Raw genomic sequence first — 23,979 nt, 5'->3', positions numbered from 1 at the left:
AACAACAGCTCCAAGGGTGTTCACAAAGTGTCTAGCATTAGTAGCGGCATACTTAAAAATACAACACATCCATGTCTTTCATATCTAGACGATTGGCTAATAAAATCAAGCAATCTTACACAATGCCAAAAACATACTTGTTATGTGATACTCTGGAGCGACCTCTGACCTGTTTCAGGTCCTGAGCTCGCCCCCCACGACCGCAGCACCAACCTGCTGCCTCCTGCCTCTGTCCCCCGACCACGCTGCTGTTTGCGTGTTCGAGGCCCTCCTCCACCCGCAGGCATCCTCCTGCGCCTCATCCCTGGGGTCTAGTGGGCTCTGACTAGCTTCACTTGACCCGTGTGCTGCTTTCCGCCGTCCTGTAAGTTGTTTTTCTCTTTTTCTGCGCCTCGCCTCCGGCGCTTCTGCCCCCATTGTGCCCCTCTTATTGCTGTTTCCCCGATCGTGTACTGTGCCATTACTGTATTTCATACTGTGTGTTTTCATATTGTGACTGCCTTTAATTTCGCTCGATTTTTTGTGCCTTTTGCCCCTTGTGCGCTCCCCCTGCTCTCCGATCCCTGCCGCTGCCTCCCTGCGGCCCCGCCCCCCTCGCGCCCCCATTCGCTGCTCCCTCCCGCCTCCCGCCTCCCGCCTCCCAGCTGCTCTTCCCTCCCCCCTCCCTTCTTAATGGCTGGCGCTGCGCGTCGCGAGTGAGCGACCTCTGACCTGTTTCAGGTCCTGAGCTCGCCCCCCACGACCGCAGCACCAACCTGCTGCCTCCTGCCTCTGTCCCCCGACCACGCTGCTGTTTGCGTGTTCGAGGCCCTCCTCCACCCGCAGGCATCCTCCTGCGCCTCATCCCTGGGGTCTAGTGGGCTCTGACTAGCTTCACTTGACCCGTGTGCCGCTTTCCGCCGTCCTGTAAGTTGTTTTTCTCTTTTTTCTGCGCCTCGCCTCTGGCGCTTCTACCCCCGTTGTGCCCCTCTGATTGCTGTTTCCCCGATCGTGTACTGTGCCATTACTGTACTTCATACTGTGTGTTTTCATATTGTGACTGCCTTTAATTTCGCTCGATTTTTTGTGCCTTTTGCCCCTTGTGCGCTCCCCCTGCTCTCCGATCCCTGCCGCTGCCTCCCTGCGGCCCGCCCCCCTCGCGCCCCCATTCGCCGCTCCCTCCCGCCTCCCGCCTCCCAGCTGCTCCTCCCTCCCCCCTCCCTTCTTAATGGCTGGCGCTGCGCGTCGCGAGTGAGCGACCTCTGACCTGTTTCAGGTCCTGAGCTCGCCCCCCACGACCGCAGCACCAACCTGCTGCCTCCTGCCTCTGTCCCCCGACCACGCTGCTGTTTGCGTGTTCGAGGCCCTCCTCCACCCGCAGGCATCCTCCTGCGCCTCATCCCTGGGGTCTAGTGGGCTCTGACTAGCTTCACTTGACCCGTGTGCCGCTTTCCGCCGTCCTGTACGTTGTTTTTCTCTTTTTTCTGCGCCTCGCCTCCGGCGCTTCTGCCCCCGTTGTGCCCCTCTGATTGCTGTTTCCCCGATCGTGTACTGTGCCATTACTGTATTTCATAGTGTGTTTTCATATTGTGACTGCCTTTAATTTCGCTTGATTTTTTGTGCCTTTTGCCCCTTGTGCGCTCCCCCTGCTCTCCGATCCCTGCCGCTGCCTCCCTGCGGCCCGCCCCCCTCGCGCCCCCATTCGCCGCTCCCTCCCGCCTCCCGCCTCCCAGCTGCTCCTCCCTCCCCCCTCCCTTCTTAATGGCTGGCGCTGCGCGTCGCGAGTGAGCGACCTCTGACCTGTTTCAGGTCCTGAGCTCGCCCCCCACGACTGCAGCACCAACCTGCTGCCTCCTGCCTCTGTCCCCTGACCACGCTGCTGTTTGCGTGTTCGAGGCCCTCCTCCACCCGCAGGCATCCTCCTGCGCCTCATCCCTGGGGTCTAGTGGGCTCTGACTAGCTTCACTTGACCCGTGTGCCGCTTTCCGCCGTCCTGTAAGTTGTTTTTCTCTTTTTTCTGCGCCTCGCCTCCAGCGCTTCTGCCCCCGTTGTGCCCCTCTGATTGCTGTTTCCCCGATCGTGTACTGTGCCATTACTGTATTTCATACTGTGTGTTTTCATATTGTGACTGCCTTTAATTTCGCTCGATTTTTTGTGCCTTTTGCCCTTGTGCGCTCCCCCTGCTCTCCGATCCCTGCCGCTGCCTCCCTGCGGCCCCGCCCCCCTGGCGCCCCCATTCGCCGCTCCCTCCCGCCTCCCAGCTGCTCCTCCCTCCCCCCTCCCTTCTTAATGGCTGGCGCTGCGCGTCCGTGCTGCTGGTGCGCCGGAGGCGCGCCAGGGGCAAGCCCGTCTGTGCCCGTCCGCACCTGGACCGCGCCCAGCGCCACCCCCCCTGGTCCTCGCGCCCCCCACATCCCCTGCGTCCGCTACTCAACCAACGAACTCCGCGCACTCAACCCCGGCCCCTCCGCAGAGTGCTTCCTTGCAACCCCGAAGCACACAAAAGGACCTTTCTCCTGCCGCACCTGCAACTTCTCCTGCGACAGAACGGCGAAGCCAACAACAAGAACTTCCAACACCAACCACCTAAACTGCATCCTCATCAACACACGCTCTGCACGAAAACACGCCATCGAACTCTGGGACTTACTCGACACCACCGCCCCTGACGTGGCCTTCCTGACCGAAACCTGGTGGAACGACTCCTCGGCCCCGGACATCGCAATCGCCATACCGGAGGGATACAAAATCACCAGAAGAGATCGAACCAACGGAATCGGTGGCGGAATAGCCATCGCCCACAAATCTACCCTCAAAATCCACACCCACACGGACGACACCCTCAAGACAGCCGAACACCTCCACTTCCAGATCCACACGGACCCCAACACGACCCTCAGAGGAACCCTCATATACCGCCCTCCAGGACCAAGAGCCCCCTTCAGCGACACCGTCGCCGACCTCGCGAGCACCCACGCCCTCGCTTCCCCAGACTACATCCTCCTGGGAGATCTAAACTACCATCTGGAAAATAACAACGACGTCAACACCGCATCACTGACCTCCAACCTCCTCAACCTCGGACTCCGTCAACTGGTCAACACTCCCACCCACATCGCCGGACACACTCTTGACCCCCTCTTCACCTCAAGCAACCACATCTCTTTCAGCCACACCTCCGAACTCCACTGGACCGACCATCGCTGCGTCCACTTTTCTTATACAAAAATCACCGAACACCACCGCATCCCTCTACCTCCTCACCGCCGCTGGGGAAAAATCACCCAAGACCAACTAACCAGCACCCTCATCAAAAACCCACCACCCGACTCAACCGACCCGAGCACTGCCGCCATCAACCTCCATCAATGTATCCTCGACTGCGCCAACACCTTAGCCCCACTCAAGAAACCCACCGCCAACCAAGGAAAGAAAAAACCAGCCTGGTTCACAGACGAACTGACCGCCTCCAAAAGCCTCTGCCAGAAGCTCAAGAAGAAGTGGATCCTAGAGCGCACACCCGACAACCTCGCCTCCCTCAAAGACGCCAACCGTGAACACCACCAACGGATCCGAGTCGCCAAGCGTGCCCACTTCACTGAACGCATCAACAACAACGCCCACGACTGCAAAGAACTCTTCGGCATCGTGAAGGAACTCTCAAACCCCAACGCCAACTCCAACGACATCCCGCCCTCCCAGAAACTCTGCGACGACCTCTCCACCTTCTTCCACCAGAAAATCACAACCATCCACGACAGCTTCAACGCCACTCCGCCGCCAGACCCCACCCCTGACATCTCCACAGACGCCTGCCGCCTCACCGCCTGGACCCACGTGGACGACACCGAAACAATAACAACCATGAACACCATCCACTCAGGCTCCCCCACGGACCCATGCCCACATCACATGTTCAACAAAGCCAACGCCATCATCGCCCCCAAACTCCGCAAGATCATCAACCTCTCCTTCGACTCCGCCACCTTCCCAGACAGCTGGAAACACGCAGAAATCCAACCCCTCCTCAAGAAACCCAAGGCTGACCCCAACGACCTCAAAAACTTCCGACCGATCTCTCTCCTCCCTTTTCCAGCAAAAGTCATCGAGAAGATCGTCAACACACAGCTCGCCCACTTCCTCGAAGACAACTCCATCCTAGACCCCTCTCAATCCGGTTTCAGAGGAAACCACAGCACCGAGACTGCACTCCTCGCCGCCACAGATGACATCAGAACTCAAATGGACAACGGCGAAACCTCGGCCCTCATCCTCCTCGACCTATCAGCCGCTTTTGACACAGTCTGCCACCGCACCCTACTGACCCGCCTCCATGAAGCCGGCATCCAAGATAAAGCCCTGAACTGGATCTCATCCTTCCTCTCCGACAGAACCCAGAGAGTCCGACTCTCCCCTTTCCGCTCCAAAGCCACCAACCTCATCTGCGGCGTCCCCCAAGGCTCCTCCCTCAGCCCTACGTTGTTCAACGTCTACATAGCCCCCCTCACTAAACTGGCCCGCCAACATCACCTCAGCATCATCTCCTACGCCAACGACACCCAGCTCGTCCTCTCCCTGACCAAAGACCCACTCACCGCCAAAACCAACCTCCACAAGGGACTAAAAGCCATCGCCGAGTGGATGAACGACAGCCGCCTGAAGCTCAACTCCGACAAGACGGAAGTCCTCATCCTCGGGCGCACCCCTTCGGCCTGGAACGACTCCTGGTGGCCCACTGACTTCGGACCCCCACCCACCCCAGCCAGCCACGCAAGAAACCTCGGCTTCATCCTGGACTCCGCCCTCACCATGTCCAAACAGGTCAGCGCCGTCTCCTCTTCCTGCTTCAACACCCTTCGAATGCTCCGCAGAATTTTCAAGTGGATCCCAACAGGAACCAGAAAGACTGTGACCCAAGCCCTCGTCAGTAGCAGACTTGACTACGGCAACGCACTCTACACAGGCATCCCAACAAAAGACATCAAACGACTCCAGCGTATCCAAAATGCATCCGCCCGCCTGATCCTCGACATACCCCGCCGATGTCACATCTCCCCTCACCTGAAGGACCTCCACTGGCTCCCCGTGGACAAGAGGATCACCTTTAAACTCCTCACCCACGCTCACAAGGCTCTACACAACACCGGACCTACCTACCTCAACTCCAGACTCAACTTTTACGCCCCCACTCGTCAACTCCGCTCTGCCAATCTCGCCCTCGCCATCGTCCCCAGGATCCAGCGCAAGACCTCCGGCGGCAGATCCTTCTCCTTCCTCGCCGCCAAGACCTGGAACTCTCTCCCCACCCCACTACGCCAGACCCAGGACCTCCTCACCTTCAGGAGACTCCTCAAGACCTGGCTCTTCGACCGCTAACAGCTCACCCCCCCCCCCCAGCGCCTCAAAACCCTGACGGGTACATAGTGCGCTTTACAAATGAAATGATTGATTGATTGATTGATAGAAACTCTGCACACACTAGGGTTTTCTATAAAGTACCAAAAGTCACACCTTCAACCAGCACAACAAGTACAACCATATTTAGGTGCTATCCCAAATACTGAACTAGCTCTAGCGCATCCAAATATACAAAGAATACAAGCTTTCCAAAATGTAATACCACTCATACAGCCAAATCAACAATGCACTAAGATTTATCATGAAGATTCTAGGAATGATGGCATCTTGCATATCAATAGTCCCACATGCAAGATTAAGCATGAGGCCCTTACAACAGTGCCTTGCACAACAATGGTCACAAGCACACGGTCAACTTCAAGATCTAGTGTTGATGGACCGCCAAACACATATGTCCCTTCAATGGTGGAATCGCAGCAATTTAATGAAGGGGCGGTCGTTTCAAGATTCTGTGCCTCAGACCATAATTACAACAGATGCATCAATGATCGGTTGGGGAGCTGACTTAAACAATCAAACCATTCAAGGTCAATGGGATGTCAAACAGAAAGAGCTACACATAAACCACTTAGAATTATTAGCTGTGTTCCTTGCCCTAAAAGCATTTCAACCTCTTCTCAAACAGAAGAATGTTCTCATAAAAACAGACATGTCAACCATGTATTATCTCAACCAACAGGGAGGAACTCATTCATCTCAGCTGTCTCTCCTAGCCCAAACAATTTGGAAATGGGCAATTCACAATCAAATTCATCTACTAGCACAATACATTCCAGGAATAGACAATCAGTTGGCAGATCTCCTCAGCAGAAATCACCAACAAACACACACATGGGAGATTCACTCCTGAGTACTTCAAAAGTACTTTCAAAGGTGGGGAACCCCAAACATTGATCTATTCGCAAAAAGCGAAAACGCAAAATGCCAAAACTTCACATCCAGACACCCACATCCCCTATCCAAGGGCAAGGCTCTATGGATCAATTGGTCAGGGACACTTGCTTACGCTTTTCCCCCTCTCCCACTCCTTCCATTTCTATTCAACAAATTACGTCAAAAGTCATTCAACATGAAACTCATAGCACCAACATGGGCACGTCAGCCTTGGTACACAACACTATTAGACCTATCTGTAATACCTCACTCCAAACTCCCAAACAGACCAGATTTGTTAACACAAAACAAATTCAAACAGGCATCCAAACCCCAATGCTCTCAATCTAGCGATTTGGCTCCTGAAGTCATAGACTTTGGTTATTTAAATCTTCCATCAGAATGTATGGAAGTAATTAAACAAGCACAAAAACCCACTATTAGACAGTGCTACGCGAACAAGTGGAAAAGATTTGTCTACTATTGCAAATTTAAAACCATAGATCCACTTAGAGCATCTATTCAAGATATTTTATGCTATTTACTTCATTTACAGAAATATAATTTGGCTTTTTCATCCATTAAAATACACCTTACTGCAATATCTGCATACTTACAAACTATTCAAAATACTTCTCTATTCAGAATTCCTGTTATCAAAGCCTTCATGGAAGGATTAGAACTCATCATTCCACCCAGAACACCACCTGTTCCATCATGAAATTTAAATATTGTACATACCAGACTCATGGGACCACCTTTTGAACCCATGCACTCTTGCCAAATTCAATTTTTAACATGGAAGGTCGCCTTCCTTGTGGCTATTACATCTTTAAGAAGAGTTAGTGAAATACAAGCATTAACTCTTGAAGAACCTTTTTTCCAAGTGCACAAACATAAGGTTATACTAAGAAAAAATAAAAAATTTCTACCAAAAGTATCTCCTTTTCACATCAATCAAACAGTGGAATTCCCAGTCTTCTTTCCACAGCCAGATTCTACGGCACAAAGAGCTCTTCATACATTAGATCTCAAAAGAGCTCTTATGTACTACATAGACAGAACTAAAGATTTTAGGAAAACAAAGCAACTTTTTGTTGCTTTCCAACTACCACATCCAGGCAATCCTATATCAAAACAAGGTTTAGCTAGATGGCTTGTTAGATGTATACAAACATGTTATATCAAAGCAAAGAGACAACTTTTGATCACTTCTAAAGCACATTCTACTAGAAAGAAAGGTGCAATGGCTTTTTTAGGAAACATACCAATGGTTGATATATGCAAAGCAGCTACATGGTCAACCCCTCATACATTTACAAAACACTACTGTGTTGATGTGTTTTCACAGCAACAGGCCACTGTAGGCCAAGCTGTCTTAAGGACTTTATTCGAAACAACTTCAACTCCTACAGGCTAGCCACTGCTTTTTGGGAGGACTGTTTTGTAGTCTATGCATAGCATGTTTATCTGCAGCTACACATGCCATCGAACGGAAAATGTCACTTATCCAGTGTACATCTGTTTGTGGCATGCAGTGCTGCAGATTATCATGCACCCTCCCTCCTCCCCGGAAACCTGTAGTCGTTTAAGTTTCTAACATTTGTACATATGTATATACATTTACATTTGCATGGACATCTCATTATATTTCTATACTCTGTCACTCCTTTCGTCACCCTCTGTGGGAAAACAATCTAACAATGGAGTCGATGCCCATGCCCAATGGAACCGAGAGGAGGAGTCACTCGATCCTGTAACTCTGAAAAGACTTCTTCGAAGAAAAACAACTTGTAACACTCCGCACTCCGAGCCCAACACTAGATGTCGGAAGGGATATGCATAGCATGTGAATCTGCAGCACTACATGCCACGAACAGATGTACACTGGATAAGTGACATTTTCCATATATATATATATATATATATATATAGATACACACATATATACACACACACACACACATACATACACCTTCAATGTACGCAGATTTGGATTTAGGAATGGTCAATCGGAAATCTATACTTACTTCTTTATATTTTGGCCGCAATATTTTAGTAGCACGATGTTTCTATAATTGATATTTCAACATTCAGCAATTGGAATAGCAGTTTTCTCAGACACTGCACACAGTGGGCATTCTAAGGATAGCTCAGGGCGCAGGTGTAATGACATCAGACAACAGGATCTGTGGCGAAGCCTGGGGGTCAAGAGCCGTAGTGCAAACAAGGAAACTAGGCACCCCAGCCAGAATTAAAATTCTGCCTTAAATGGGGTTCAACACAACCATCACATCCTTGGATCCTGGTGCCACTGCACCTGCTACTCTAATGTAATTTACAGGGCTCCAATTTCTTCATTCCACTAATCCTTCCTTCTCGCCTACCTGTCTCCATCCCACTCTCCTCTCATCTCTTTCATCCATTTATTGCTCTCATCTCTATACCCTTCCTCAGTATCTCTCTTCCCTCTCTTCTCTCACTCATCCTTATGTCCTTCTTCCCTTCTCTGCTTATACCCTATTGTACACATCTTTGGTAAACTAAGCTGGTCCTACAACCTCCCCCTATAAAAATTAAAAGAGGACTGTGGAGTGTGTATCAAGGAAGTAGTTTGGGGTTTTTGGAACAAACAAGCATTAGTAGCAGCAAATACAGTATTGTAATATATGTATTGTGTGTAAAAATCTTATATTTAGCCCACATTGTAAATTGGCAATTTCAGTATTGTCATTCTTATTTTACACTAAATTTAAACAAAGTTCGTACGGTAGCTATCCCTCTATTGTGCAATGTCAGCGGCAAGTATGTCCCAGCCCCCACCTTTTCTGAATGTAGAGAACCAATTCTACCCTGGAAACAGAGGACTAAACTGTTTGAATCCTACTTAATTGTGATCGGGGAGGAGGGGGAGTCACACTGTTAAGGAAACAGCACATGCTGCTACATAATCTGGGAACAGAGGAAAGGAAAATATATGAAGACATAAGCTAGACAAAAGAGGATAGAGAAGAGGAGGAGGAAGAAAATCCTAGAAGATGTCTAACAGGCCACTCTAAACAAACTACAAGAGTATTTTGGTAAAAGAATAAGGGGGTCATTCTGACCCTGGCGGTCATCGACCGCCAGGGTCGACGACCACGGAAGCACCGCCAACAGGCTGGCGGTGCTTCCCAGCCCATTCTGACCGCGGCGTTAAAGCCGCGGTCAGAAAAGGGAATCCGGCGGTTTCCCGCCAGATTTCCCCTGCATGGGCTAAATCTCCATGGCGGCGCTGCAAGCAGCGCCACCATGGAGATTCCGACCCCCTTCCCGCCATCCTGTTGCTGGCGGTTTTTACCGCCAGGAACAGGATGGCAGGAACGGGTGTCGTGGGGCCCTTGGGGGCCCCATTAAGATTTTCACTGTCTGCATTGCAGACAGTGAAAATCGCGACGGGTGCAACTGCACCCGTCGCACCCCTGCAACTCCGCCGGCTCCATTCGGAGCCGGCTCCATCGCTCCATCGCTGGGCCGGCGGGCGCTCTTTTGGCGGTCGCCCGCCGGCCCAGCGGGAAAGCCAGAATGGCATCCGCGGTCTTCTGACCGCGGAGCGGCCATTTGGCGGCGACCGCCGCCCGCCGCGGCCAGAATGACCGCCTAAATGTTGACATAGAAAGACACACATTTTTCAAGAGGATTCTGGAAAAAGTTGAAAAGTAACACATTATATCCCTGATTTAAAGTACTATTTAACACATGCATATGTGAATCCTTAACAGATTCCTAATTCATGAACAGTTGATCCGACAGTACCAACAATCCCAAATTACAGGAGAAACTCTTCACACAGAATCATGACTTGAAACAATCTATTGATGTAGCATTTGGGATAGAACACACAGCAGATTGTACTAAAGAGATGAGAGCAAGTACTGAAAGACAAACAACATCTTGTGCTGAAGTGAATGTCATAAAGAAACCAAGAGGTCCTACCTCATACAAAACCAATGACTCTCAAAAGCAAACCAGCAAAAATGATGAGTTTCACAAGGAAAGAGCAGTTAATGATAAATCAAAATATTTTTTCCGGGGAAAACAGGTTATCCTGCAAACTACATACATTGCCAAGCCTGAACATCAATATGTAGAAGATGTGGCAAGAAAGGACACTTTGTCAGGGTGTGTAGGAATTCAGAAAAATAAACAGGTACACATGGTAGATTCTAAAACCCAAGAGGAAAATACGTTTGTTTTTCAAGTGTCTGAGGAGAACGAGAATGTGAATTTTCCATCAGGTGAAATCCTATTAGATAATGAGCTGGTGACTGTATTTGTAGAATCCTGTTCTCTATTTACCTTATTGGGTAAGGAAAAGTTTGATGCTATGTTTTCCAACAGAGGTAAATTACTAGAACCACTGGACATTAGACCTGGGAGCTGCAATGGGGATGCTATATCGTTGGAAGGTATGGTGAAAATGAGACCCTGTTTCAAAGACAGAAGCACTGTAGGGGATGTATGAAGGGATTGCATCTTCTGGGATGGAAGCATCAGAAAGATTGTGGTATAAAACTAGACCCCAATTGTCCTGATCCTGTCCTTGAGGTAAATCCTTCAATGTGTGCGTAAGAGGTTTGCAACACATGTCCTGAGGAGTTCTTAGATAAATTGGGATTACTAAAAAAGTACCAACATCACATCAAACTCAAATCACCCATTGTACACAAAGTCAGACCCATTCCCTACCTCCTTCATACATCACTCAAAAAAGAGCTAGATAAATTACTCAAACTGGATGTAATCAAAACAATAGAATGCTCAGAGTGGTTAGTCCCAATTGTAATTGCTCAATAAACCACTAGGGGCCAGATTAGATTATGTGTTGGCCTCAGGGACTTAAATGGTAATATATGGGTGGACTGACATCCATTACCCCGGGTGCATGAATTCCTGACACTAATCGACAAGGCTTCTCACATTAGTGTTTTAGATCTAACCTCAGCCTACCACCAGGTTGAACTAGACCATCCCTCTCAACATTTAACTTTATTCGTAACCCCATTAGGAGCATTCCAGTACAAAAGAATGCCTTTTGGATTGGCTTAAGCCACATTCCAACGAATAATTCAACACTTATTACAGAACGTACCCAAACCATCTGTCTCCAAGATGACATTTTGATTTTTGGCACAAGCATTGAGGAACATGACAACACTTTCAGGGCAGTGTTAAACAGACTAAAAGGTTTAACCATAAAAAAAGAAAAATGTCCCATTGGGTTAACCTCTGTGGAGTATGTGGTCCGCACTATATCACAAAGAAGGCATTAAACAAAAAGTAGAGTTAGTGGAATCAGTAAAGAAGGCACCAATACCTACCTGTAAAGATGAATTGAAGACCTTCCTTGGACTTGCTGGGTTTTACTCAAAATATGTAGCAAGTTTTGCTACTATAGTGGCTCCCTTATGAACCAATTTAAAAAGAAATACTACATTTCTGTGAAACGAGAGTTGTTAAAAAGCTTTTCACAAAATAAAAACAACAATAACTAATGCTCCACCACTGGGAAGGTTTGATCCTAACAAGCCTACCCATTTGACCACAGATGCTAATAACAAGGGGCTAGGAGCCATTCACACAGAAAGCGAACATCAAGCAGAGCACCTAATTGCATTTGCATCAAGAGCTCTCAAAGGGGCTGAATACAAGTGCCCAGCTGTGGGAAAAGAAGCATTGGCCTGATACCGGGCAGTCAAACACTAAGTTTTTTTATGGGGCGATCCCTTTCACTATAAGATTAGACCACAAACCCTTAGCATATGCTTTCAAAACAAAATAATCAGAAAGAACTTCACCCAGAATTTCTTGGTGGGTGCTTGGGCTGGAGGGATACAACTTCAGGGTACAATATCTACCGGGATCACAGAACAGTGTAGCTGATTACCTCTTCCGGAATCACCTCAAGGGACAAAGTTGAAAGAAAGAAGAAATCTCAGAGGATGCAGTATTAGTAATAGCCTTGTCTAGCCTAGGGCCTAAAGAATGAGAGCAGAGCATGGAAGATGATGAAGAGTTAAAACTCCTCCTTCCCTTAATAGGTGAGGGCTGGCCTCATCATAAGAGCAAACTACCCGGACACATAAACAATACTGGGAGGTGAGGATGGAATTAAGTGATATAGGAAAATGTATTTGTAGGGGAGAAAAGATTGTGCCTCCCCAAGCAATGAGGGAAAAAATAGCAAATGTAGCCCACGAGGTACACTTGGGCACAGCTTAGCAAAGAACAAAATAAGGGAGGACTACTGGTGCCCTCACATGGACACCATGGCCGAAGAATTGGTTACAAACTGTAGAGACTGTGCTAACACTGACAACATTTTGAGTACATGAAAACCCCCACTCTCTCCTGTCAATGTTCCAGACAAACCATAGGCCCAATTAGCTGTTGACATAATTGGACCACTAAACTACAAATCACTCAGTGAACGATTCATACTGGTACTAGTAGACTACCACACAAGATGGGTTGCAACAAAGTGTGTTCACATAACAACAAATACACTCAAAGTTTTTGAAAGGTATTTGTTTTGAAGAAGGAATTCGAGAGATACTAATAACAGACGATGGGGCACAACTCACTTCACTTCAGATACAGAAATTGTTAGAGAAACTACCCATAAAACACATGAAAACAGCCCTTTACTGTCCCAGGGAGAATGGCATGGTGGAACGCATGTACTGCATGATCAAAGAGGGCATGCAAAGGGAAGAAATAAATCAGGTTCCTATTGCCAAAACTCTTAAAGAAACCATATGGGCATATCGTACCACCCCAAACACCATCAGAGGTGTCACAGTTTCTTTCAGTTAAAGGAAGACAGCCCAAAACTAAACTCTCTGCTTTTTGGCTTTAAAATGAAAAAAACGTGGTGGTCTCAGGGAACAAGTAATGGAGAGGATCCAAAGACACCAAAATAAATACAAATATACAACAAGAAGAAACTGTACTATAACATCAAACTTCAAGAAGGGAAATTGGGTGAAGATCAACATACCTGAAAATAGAATAAAGGGGAATAGTAATTTCTCTAAACCAGTGAGAGTAACATCGGTGGGAAAGAATGTTGTCATATTAGAGAATCGTCAGACCTGAGGAATGGACAAAATCTTCAAATTTAGAAATTGGACACATCTCACCCTCGACCCATACACAAGCTCAGCCTAAAATGAATAAGAACATGCAAGACGTGGATAACACGAAAATGGAAAGAGGGGTACATGAATGGCACACAGGTTTCAAAATGCATTAATGCTATAGTAACCCTTCTTGATACCACTCATTCTCCATTCACAGTTGTATATAGTCTGGTATTCTTTCAAATGTTGATAAGGAGATGTGTTGTAAAGACTTGACTTTAGGTTTATACTAATGTATAGCTAGTCTTTTCTCTTCTACAGTATTGGATCTTTCTAGACTCACATCCTTGAATATTCCCCGTCATCGAAGCGGGAGTCCCATGGTACGTTAATAAAGCAGTATATTTATATCTCGGCGTGGATAGCAGTGTGCTGATCCTATGCTTAAAAATGTTACTAGATAAGCAGACATTTGAGGTTAGCAAATTTAGAGTGTCGCTGGTGTTGCAGGGTGCTCCTTACTGGAGTTGCTCTCCACCTTAATTTGGGAACTACTCAGAGTTCTTGCTTGTTTTTTGCACATGTCCCCACCCTTTTCTTTAAAAAAAGAACCAAAGTTCACTTTGACCAATCAGAAGAGAGCACCCCCCAGAACCTTTCCAACAGAGGCTGAAGCCCTCAGATTTTGTACCACATGTCGTGAAAAGGTAGTCTCCTTGAGCTCTGCTCAAACCATTTTTCCTCACAGATTTAATCCAGAAACATTTCTTCTGAAGAGGTATTATTTCATTTTCCTACTTACTCCAGACTGGGAAAGATGTCCCACACATCTAAAAAAGGACTGTTTAGAGATTGTGAATCCTGTGAAAAGAAAAGGCTCCACTCAGAAGATCCACATAAGAAGTGCATTTATTGCCTTTATCCAGAGCATAAAGTAAAGGAATGTAAATTTTGTTGCACTTTTTCACAAAAGACATTAAAGGACAGGGAAGGTAGGCTCTTCTTGTGGCTTCAAAAGTTGAAAACCATTGTCAGAGGACGACAGTTAAGTTTCCTCTTACACTACAACTTCAAGCAAAAGGAAAAGAATGGAAACAAAGCGTTCTTCTTCAGAGCCACCGTCAAAGTTCAGTAAAAAATCAAAAAATACTAACACTGACTATGAAAGTGTGTGTAAGACTCATCCTTCGACCCCAAAACAGGAACTCTCTAAAGTTAGATTGGAGCCTACTACTCCTTCCCAGAGAGAATCAATGCTAAAATAGTCTGTACAGTCGACAATAAAAACAAAAACGAGCGCAGAAGAAAAAAAAATACCGTAGACGACTACATCAACAACAGTGACGTCGATGTTCAAAACAGCCAGGTCTCTGTTAATTATAACGTAGTCACCGCTTTCGACGACGACGGTCACCACAAAATCTTTTGAGTGTTAATCGACGGAGGTTCCACTGACAAAAGCTTTCTTGAATTTCCCTTCGTTATTAAAAATATCGACTACAAGACGGGACTCGCCTCCAAAGACCTCACATAAGGCATCATCGTTGACAACACCACCGACGAAGTCACCATCAATGGAAAAAACACAGTTGACGAAGGCACCGTCGGCGGAGGCACCGTCAGCAGAGGCACTGTCAGAAGAGGCACTGTCGGCAGAGGCACTGTCGGCAAAGGCACTGTCGGCAGAGGCACCATTGGTGGAGGCACCGTCGGCGGAGGCACCATTGGTGGAGGCACCATTGGCGGAGGCACCGTCGACGGAGAAGAAAAAGGCCTCGTTGACAACACTACTATTGTCCATCCCATCGACCGAAAAACATCTAAAGAAGATACCGTCGTCAACACAAATACAGTCCAGGGAATAAGAAATTAACAAATATCCAACACAGGAGATAGTTAAAGGAGGTATGGAAAGATCCAGTCAGGAAACATTTCCTCTGATATCAGGAATATCCATAAAAACAAAGTCAGTATAATCCAAAATTTTACCTGAGCATACTTCCCTAAGTAAAATACTGCCTTACCCACTTTTACACCTATTGGATGAAGACGAGGAGTCAAACGATGAAGGCCCTTTTGGTGTGGCTAGCAGCCTATCCCAATTACAGGTGAAATGTCAGGATTCTGGAGATGATGACTACAAAGAATATCAGTACTGTGCTGCAGGCGAACAAGCTGAACCAGTCCATGGAGAACATCTGGAACAATCTATTCCAATGTCTGCTTCCCCAGTAACAAATTTGCAATATATGTTACAGGAGTTTTATCGTAGATTTTCACCGTGAACACTTGCCATACCCATAAGTCAGAGGGCACAATCGGAACACCTGTTTCAAACTCCAATGAAGTTACCAGATCCCATTCCGGGACTTACAACACCAATTATCCCTGCACAGGGAGTATCACAACGAGTAGAAGAAAAGGAAATATCGTCTGGGGAAGATGCAGAAGAAGGGGAAATAAAAGACATTGTATCCGAGCAAGAAGAGTGGGACAACTACATTATTTCCACCCCCTCTTCACCTCTGGCGACACAGACACAGGCAGACTCCGCTCCAGAAGACATTGGGGGATTCCATAACCTTATGGACAGAGTGGCGAAAAGGTTTGATCTGCCACTATTAACAAGGGAGATAGACTGTTTCCTGTTTGACTTCAAAGAACCCACGAAGAAGTCAGTAAGAGCGATTCCAATAATAGACTTTATATGGGAAGAAGGGGTCAAAACCATGAAAAATCCGGCTGCTGTATCGCCAGTAATCCTACATCTTGATAAAAAAATATAAAGGTCCAGACAATTCTCCAGCTTGCATTACCAGACAAACAAAACCTGATTCAGTGGTATCACAGGCAGCGCAACGGCGCTCAAAGGACCCCTCTGAACCAATCTCATCACCTCCTGATAAAGATGGCCGCAAGTTAGACAGCACTGTAAAGAGATTCTCGACAATGGCAGCCACTACTGTATGAGCACTCACTGCCTATTTTAGCTCGTTATGATCGCCAGATGTGGTCAGACATTACACCATACATAGACCTTTTGCAAGAGAACGAAAAATTAGAAGCATGCAAGATCCTACGGGAAAGGGAACGCTTCTCAGCAGAAATGATTGACTGCACTTGAGGTAGCTACCACCGGATTTAGAAAGCTAGTGGGGGCAGCAGTGCTTCGCAGACAGGGATGACTGAAATCCACTTCCTTCCACCCAGAAATGCACACAAAAATTCTAGACATTCCGTTCAACGGTGAATCTTTGTTTAGCAAGCATGTAGAAGATGCGTTGCAATCTATAAAGACTGACACAGAAACAGCAAAATACCAAAGACAACCCTCTCGAGGAGCTAGGGAAGAGGAAATTATTCCTTTCGAGCAGGTTACCAACCGTATAGGCACTGTCAGCCTGGAACAACCGCAGTACTGGCCTCAGTATTCACAGCAACTACAACACAGACAGGCTCCAGCAGCTGCATAGAGACATGGATCCAGAGGCAAGTTGTCAGCAAGAGGCAGAGATTCTAGTAAACAATGACAACATAACACTATCTGCCTCACCAATAGCTCGAGTCAGAGGGAGAATATTAAGTCATTTCCAACAATGGTCTACAATAACCTGGGACAAGTTGGTCCTAGATATCATTTCAAAAGGATGTTCCTTAGAATTTCTCCAAAATACTCCATACACTCCACCATCAGGCCCACCTCCACCTCACCTGAAACAACTAATGAAGGAAATATCCATATGTTAAGAAAGGGAGCGATAGAGATCATTAAAAAAAAAAAAGGATTTCTACTCTCTCTTTTTTCTCATCTAAAAACCCTGAGGAGATTGGCGCCCGATACTCGATCTACCAAAACTCAACAAATTCCTAAAAAAAATAAAAACAGACATTTTGCATGGTGACTTGTCAGGAGATACTACAGCTGCTGAACAACGGAGATCATATGATATCTAGTGATTTACAGGACGCATATTTTCAAATCCCAATACATCCAAATCATCACAAATTCCTACGATTCCAGGTAGCTGAGATTCACTTTCAATTCAAAGTGCTACCGTTTGGCCTAAAATCTGCTCCCAGAATCTTGACAAAGATGTTGGCTCTGGTAGTAGCACATCTCAGACAACAGGGAATCCAGGTATTCCCATATTTAGACAATTGGCTCATAAAAGCTTCTACATCGCAGCATCAAAAAATTGGGCCTTACAACAAATTACCACAAATCCCAATTTACACCAACTACAAAAAAAAACAAAAAACAAAGCCTATCCTTCCAAAGACAGACAAGAAAAAATCCAGCGGATGGCAAACAAACTGTCCAGAAAAAAGTCGGTTTCAGTTCGGATGTACAAATCTTTCATGGGGATGATCTCCTCGTGCACTCTTCTACTCCCAATCCGTTGGCTACATCTACAGCCACTGTAAGAGCAGATAGACATTCAATGGCGTCAGACACAAGGCTCACTCGAAGATCTCATTCAAAATAACACCAGTTATGAGAACAGTGATAATTTGGTAGACTCAGTCCGAGAATTTGTCCAAGGGATTAGAATATTTACAAATGATGCCCAGTTTCACAATACCAACGGACGCATCATTAGAAGGCTGGGGAGCGCATCTCCAGGGTTTACAGATCAGCGGGAGATGGTCAACAGAGGAGAAAAACGTGCACATCAATCAACTAGAACTCAAAGCAGTCACCTTAGCGTTAAAAGCTTTCCTCCCCAAAATAACTCACTCAACAGTCCTCATAAGAACGGACAATACCACCAGTATGCTCTACTTCAACAAACAGGGAGGAACCCGCCCCAAGCACTCTACGCTCAAGAATGGGAGATAGACTAACGGATCCTGAACTTTCTATTCTGTCGTTGGGGCAAACCACACTTGGATCTGTTTGTGACGAAGGAGAACATGAAATGTCTGTTCTCCACAAGATGGCATCCCCAGAAAGGATCGTGGGGAAATGCATTTTCGATAATTTGGTCTGGGATATTTGCCTACGCTTTTCCACCAATTCCAAAAGTAATCAGCAAGATAAAGAGGTAACCTTGCAGAATACTCCTAATAGCTTCCAGATGGCCCAGACATCCAGGAGTTCTGGTTCACCGAACTTCTACTCCTCTCAGAACAACCTCATCTCCAACTCAAAGTAACACCGTCATTGTTGACAATGAACCAGGACCGGATACAAGATCCAGACCCAACATCACTACACTTGTCAGCATGGATCCTGAATAGAATGAGTTCTCCTCTGAAATCATCCCATCGGAATGCAGAGATATTCTATCAAAGGCGAGAGCGGACGCAACAAATAGAGCTTGTAAGTTCAAATGGAAAGAGTTCTGTCTTTGGTGTGTATCCTCTAACATCCACCCGCTCACAGCACAACCACATCAAATTCTCCCATATTTGCTACATCTAGCAAATTCAGATTTATCTCATTCTTCAGTTAAAGTGACCCTATCGCCAATTTCTAGATTTTGTCGAACTAGTAGTACACCATCCTTATGGTCCGCTCGCATTATTAAGCAATTCCTCAAAGGCCTCTTCAGGACTTTTCTACCAGTCAGAAAACCTCCATCTCTGTGGCATCTCAACATAGTCCTGGCTCAACTTATGAAACCACCATTTGAGCCAATTCACAAGTTTGATATCAAGTATCTCATGGAAAACCGTTATACTACTACCACTCACATCAGCAAAGAGAGTAGGCGACATACAAGCGTTTACCATTAAACAGCCATTTCTACAATTCACTGCAGACAGCGTTATTTTGAGGACAAACCCAAAATTTATTCCAACTTTTATTCTAAAAGTTCTATTGGAATTTCACTTAAATGAGCCTGTGGTTCTAAAAACCTTTTTTCCAAATCCTCAGACGCCAGCTGAAAAGTCTTTACACTCCTTAGATGTCAAACGATGTCTAAAATTCTACCTACAGAGAACGCATCACATAGGGAAATCAGACCAATTGTTTCTAGCATACGGAAGGATTAGAAAAGGACTCTCAGTTACCAAACAAACCATTGCCAGATGGATTGTGGCTACTATACAGTTCTGCCACACACAAGCTGGAAAACCTTTGCAGGGCAGAGTTAAAGCTCACTCTACTAGAGCTGTAGCAACATCGACAGCTCTGATTCACCGTATCTGCAGCGCAGCAACATGGTCAAACAGGCATTCGTTCACAAACCATTATTGCCTGGAAGAGAGTCTTAAAACAGATGCAGCAGTGGGACAGGCAGTGCTATGCCACCTCTTTGGATTAGGTGAGCCTCTATTTTGTATGTTTTTTCCCTCCATCCTCTATTTATTGTGGTTATAATAAATTTATGGTTATTTAGTTCATTGCTTATTAATCTTATTCAAGCATGTGAATCTATGAAAGATCCAATACTGGAGAAGAAAATTAGTTACTTACCTGTAACTGTAGTTCTCCAGTATTGTTATGTTTCATAGATTCACAGCAACCCACCCTCATCCCCTCAGAGGCTCCCCTTACTCATAAACAGTTAATTAAATTACACTAGTGCTTAAAAATCTGAGGGCTTCAGCCTCTGTTGGGAAGGTTCTGGAGGGTGCTCTCGTCTGATTGTTCAAAGTGAACTTTGGTTCTTTTTTAAAGAAAAGGATGTAGATAGGCTATTAAGATAACATGTTATTCCTATTGTAGCCTATGTTACTAATATATATATATATATATATGTATATATATATATATATATATATACACTGATTTATTAACGTAATATGTATATATATATATATATATATATATATATATACACTGATTTATTAACGTACCGTGGGACTCCCACTTCAACGACGGGGAGTACTTAAGCATGTGAATCTATGAAAGATACCAATGCTGGAGAACCACAGTTACAGGTAAGTAACTAATTTTCTTTTCCCTCATTCTCTGTTCCTCTCACCCCTCTCTCTGCATTCCATCACAATGGAATGTTCCTTAAAGTTGAAGGTGTCGTGGGATTCCGATAACATTTCAAATAGCACTTGTTCTCTGGCTGAAGATCTGATGGTGTGTTAATAAACCTACTAACAACCAAATGAACTTCTTGATTTATTCTAACAGTTCTCATGATTGCTTTCAGGGAACTCATTTTTTATTTTGTGTAAGCACGCTGACACTACATGGCTTTTCATCTCTCCCTCTAATGCAATTCCTTTTCTTTAAGTTAATTTGCCTGTTGCTACTTCTCCTCACTCCGCCCTCCATGTTACTTCCCCTCACCTGCATCCTCCTCTTTTGCCATTGCTTATTCTCCTCACCTACTATTCCCCCTATTGCTTGCTCGACCAGGTGCTTCTCCCCAGTTGCTTTCCATTGCTCTTGTGCATTGCTTCTCCTCTCTACCCCCACCCTCAGTGTTGCTTCTCCTCACCTGTGCCCTCTTTCTCTCGCCTGTTGCATCTCCTCCCAACACCCTCCATGTCACTTCCCACCACTTCCCTGCGGTGTTGCTTTTCCCCACCCCTCCAATTTGCTTCTCTCGTCTTATTGTTTCCCCACATGCTGCCCCTCCATGTGGCTGAACCCTTCTGTGCTGCAATTAAAAAAAGTTGCTTTCTTTATTTTGTAGGTACCTGCCTTTGTTGTTGCGCACGTCTACAAAATGATCTGACCACCGCGTTATAGCAGCTTTTTTTGTAGAAGCTTTTTTCCCCTTTACCCATGCTGTACAGCAACGTGGATGCTGTTTCCATGCCCATTGGCAAAGAAAATACGCCCTCAAGGGGAGACCAATTGTCTTTTCCAATGCCATTTTGATTATATACTCAAATGTTTTTATCCTTTACAGTAGTGGCATGCATCTAAAATAAAATATGCTAGGAAATATAGTTTTAGCAGAAGAGAATGCAACCAGAAACAGTACTTTACTTAAAGCTAATGGTATAATATCCAGGGTAAATTACCGGGTCCACACGCTGTTCTTGCAAACATTCAAAAGCCGATTAGCTTTTAGGCCAGAGACAAAGTTGGCACCCACCCATCTAGTTGCCGAGGTTGTATATTCTTTACATCAGGAACTCTTTCTAGAATCTGTGGATCTCTAGGTCACCTGCTCTTTTTTTAAATTATCCATGCCTTAACCTATACCCTCAAGAAACAGTACTTTTATTGTGGCCAGCAGTAAAATCCTATTCTCCATCAAGCCACTTCCCCGTGAATGTGTAAGGCAAGGATGAAGTTTGGCTTTATTTTGAAGAAGTTTTTAAAAATCTTGCATTGATGAGGATAAGAGGCAAGCAGTCTAAGGGGCTGATTTAGACCTGGGCGGAGGGATTACTCCGTCACAAATGTGACGGATATCCCACCTGCCATATTACGATCTTCATAGGATATTATGGAATCGTAATACGGGGGACAGGATGTCCATCACATTTGTAACAATGATTCCCTCCACCAGGATCTAAATCAGGCCTTAAGTCTTCTTTTGGGGGGGGGGAGGTTTGACCATAGGGGAGGTATATGCAAAGTGGTGCAAAGACTCACTCACAACTTAAAACAAGTTCAGCAACCCCAATAAACGAATGTCCAGCCAGATTCTTGCTTTTATAAAAAACGTAGTATTTATATACTAATAATACAAAGTGAAATACATCCCACAACAAATAATGAACACAGTCTACGTTTTGCTGACACTCTAGATTTGTCCGGTTATGTGCCTGAGACCCTCTCCCTTATCTAAGGATGGTGGTTATTACCCAATCAGGTGAGGCGATCATTCAGGTCAGACAACGTTAGAAAGTAAAAGTCTTAGATGTTTCACAATGACATCCTAAAAGTCAAAGTGTTCCAGTGCAGTTGCACTTTTAGTTATTCGATAATTTCCCAGCAGCTCGATAGTTCGTCAATAAGGGGGTTATTCTAACTTTGGAGGAGTGGTAATCCGTCCCAAAAGTGACGGTAAAGTGACGGATATACCACCAGCCGTATTACGAGTTCCATAGGATATAATGGACTCGTAATACGGCTGGTGGTAAATCCGTCACTTTTCCGTCACTTTTGGGACGGATTAACACCTCCTCCAAAGTTAGAATAACCCCCTAAGTCTTACATGCTCTCGCTTGGAGCTGTAGTTCAGCAGGGCCAAGCACGCATCACTGGCCTGACTGTGAGCAGAAGTGTGCATGCTGCAGCGAGTCAGCAGTTGTCCAAAGCTCTTCTCCAATAGTGTGATACGTCTTCCCTAATCGGTCAGCCAGTTTCGAGTGGGCCTGGTTTTGGGTGATGGAATTGGTGCCTTTCACTTGCTTCTCTTGCATACGTTGCTCCAGGGCAATGACCCTTCTATTGACCACAGCCACCTCCTGTTAATGGGGTTCATGAACAGTGCATACCAGGTGATGACCCCTTTGGGCAACACTGCACAAATGATGGCTAGCTTCTTGCCTCAGTGCTTGCACTGTATCAGGGTGATGGCTCTTATTACTGCCCCCTTATCTGGCAATGTGGGGTCACAAACAACACACCCTGTGCAAAGGCCCGTTGGGTCACAACACTGCAGGGGTTGCAGCCCGATTCTTGCCACAGCACTGTACCAGGGCAATAGCTCTTATCTTCACCATGAGCTTCACCTGGCAATGGGTGTTGAAAACAGCAGCACTTGGGCAGATGGCCTGATCGGTGCAATGGTCCTCAGCATGGATGCAGGATCTCACACTGTGCTTCAGGGATCCACTCAATAGGATCCCCATTGGACCTCACTCCCTCCAGGCACTCTCCTCCTCACAGGGTCCTCTGATCTTGGCAGTCAGGCAGATGCTGGTGGTCCAAGGTGAGTGGTCTTGATTCTCTTGAGCGAAGTCCCCTCACCCAGCTGGCAGGTTTGCAGACCTCAGTTCCAAGTCCTGGTCACAACAGGCGGAAGTCATGCAGAGATTCTCCATGCAATGTAAAGCTCCAGTTTGAAAATGTTCTCAGTGTTTTCCAAACCTTTTGAAATCAGTGTTTATCCATAGTTGGCTGGACCAAAGGATGTTATTATTTCATGGCAGACACCAAGCCATGGTGATGTCTGCTCATCTCAGCCCCATGGCTCCTTCATCTCTTGGTCTGCAAAGAGACCATGTATCTTTTCTTTCGTTCTGTTGAGCATGGCCATGGAAACGGTGTCACAGCTACACGTAGTGCTTCATTTGGAAAATAAAGAGTGCTGGTACCCAAAGCACTGCTCAGACGACTGCAGGTATCAGTATTAAATGTCAGCACACCAATAACCAAAGCTAGGTAATCCTGAATCCACCTCGGGCCTCCTAAATTCCTTGCCAGGCACTCCCTACCTCTTTATCTTTTTCTTGCAGGTTACTGTTTTCTCCCTTTACTAATGTTTTCTGTTTTTCTCTTCGTCCTTCTTTCCCGTTGGTGTGTTGTCCTTTTTTTGCTCTCACAAAATGTCCGATGAAGAAAGATAAGTGCTGGTCCCCAAAAATGAGTGCTGGTGGCCGCCACTGGCAACCACCAGCTCAAATTATGCACTGGTCACATGACAACACATTAGAAGATGTAATTATTCTTTCTAATTTTCTAAGTTCTTGTTAAAGTAGTTCAGAACTCCATTTT

At 45.9% G+C, this 23,979-nt stretch overlaps 1 protein-coding gene across 4 annotated transcripts in view; it reads left to right on the top strand.

Moving 5' to 3' along the window:
• CDK15 (cyclin dependent kinase 15) overlaps positions 1 to 23,979 on the top strand; it is a 426,090-nt gene that overhangs the window by 289,079 nt on the left and 113,032 nt on the right. The gene's annotated exons all lie outside the window — the stretch shown is intronic.

This window comes from Pleurodeles waltl, chromosome 3_1 (assembly GCF_031143425.1).
Source record: "Pleurodeles waltl isolate 20211129_DDA chromosome 3_1, aPleWal1.hap1.20221129, whole genome shotgun sequence".
NCBI classification, from domain to species: Eukaryota; Metazoa; Chordata; class Amphibia; order Caudata; family Salamandridae; genus Pleurodeles; species Pleurodeles waltl.
This window is presented reverse-complemented; position numbering and strand designations above follow the sequence as displayed.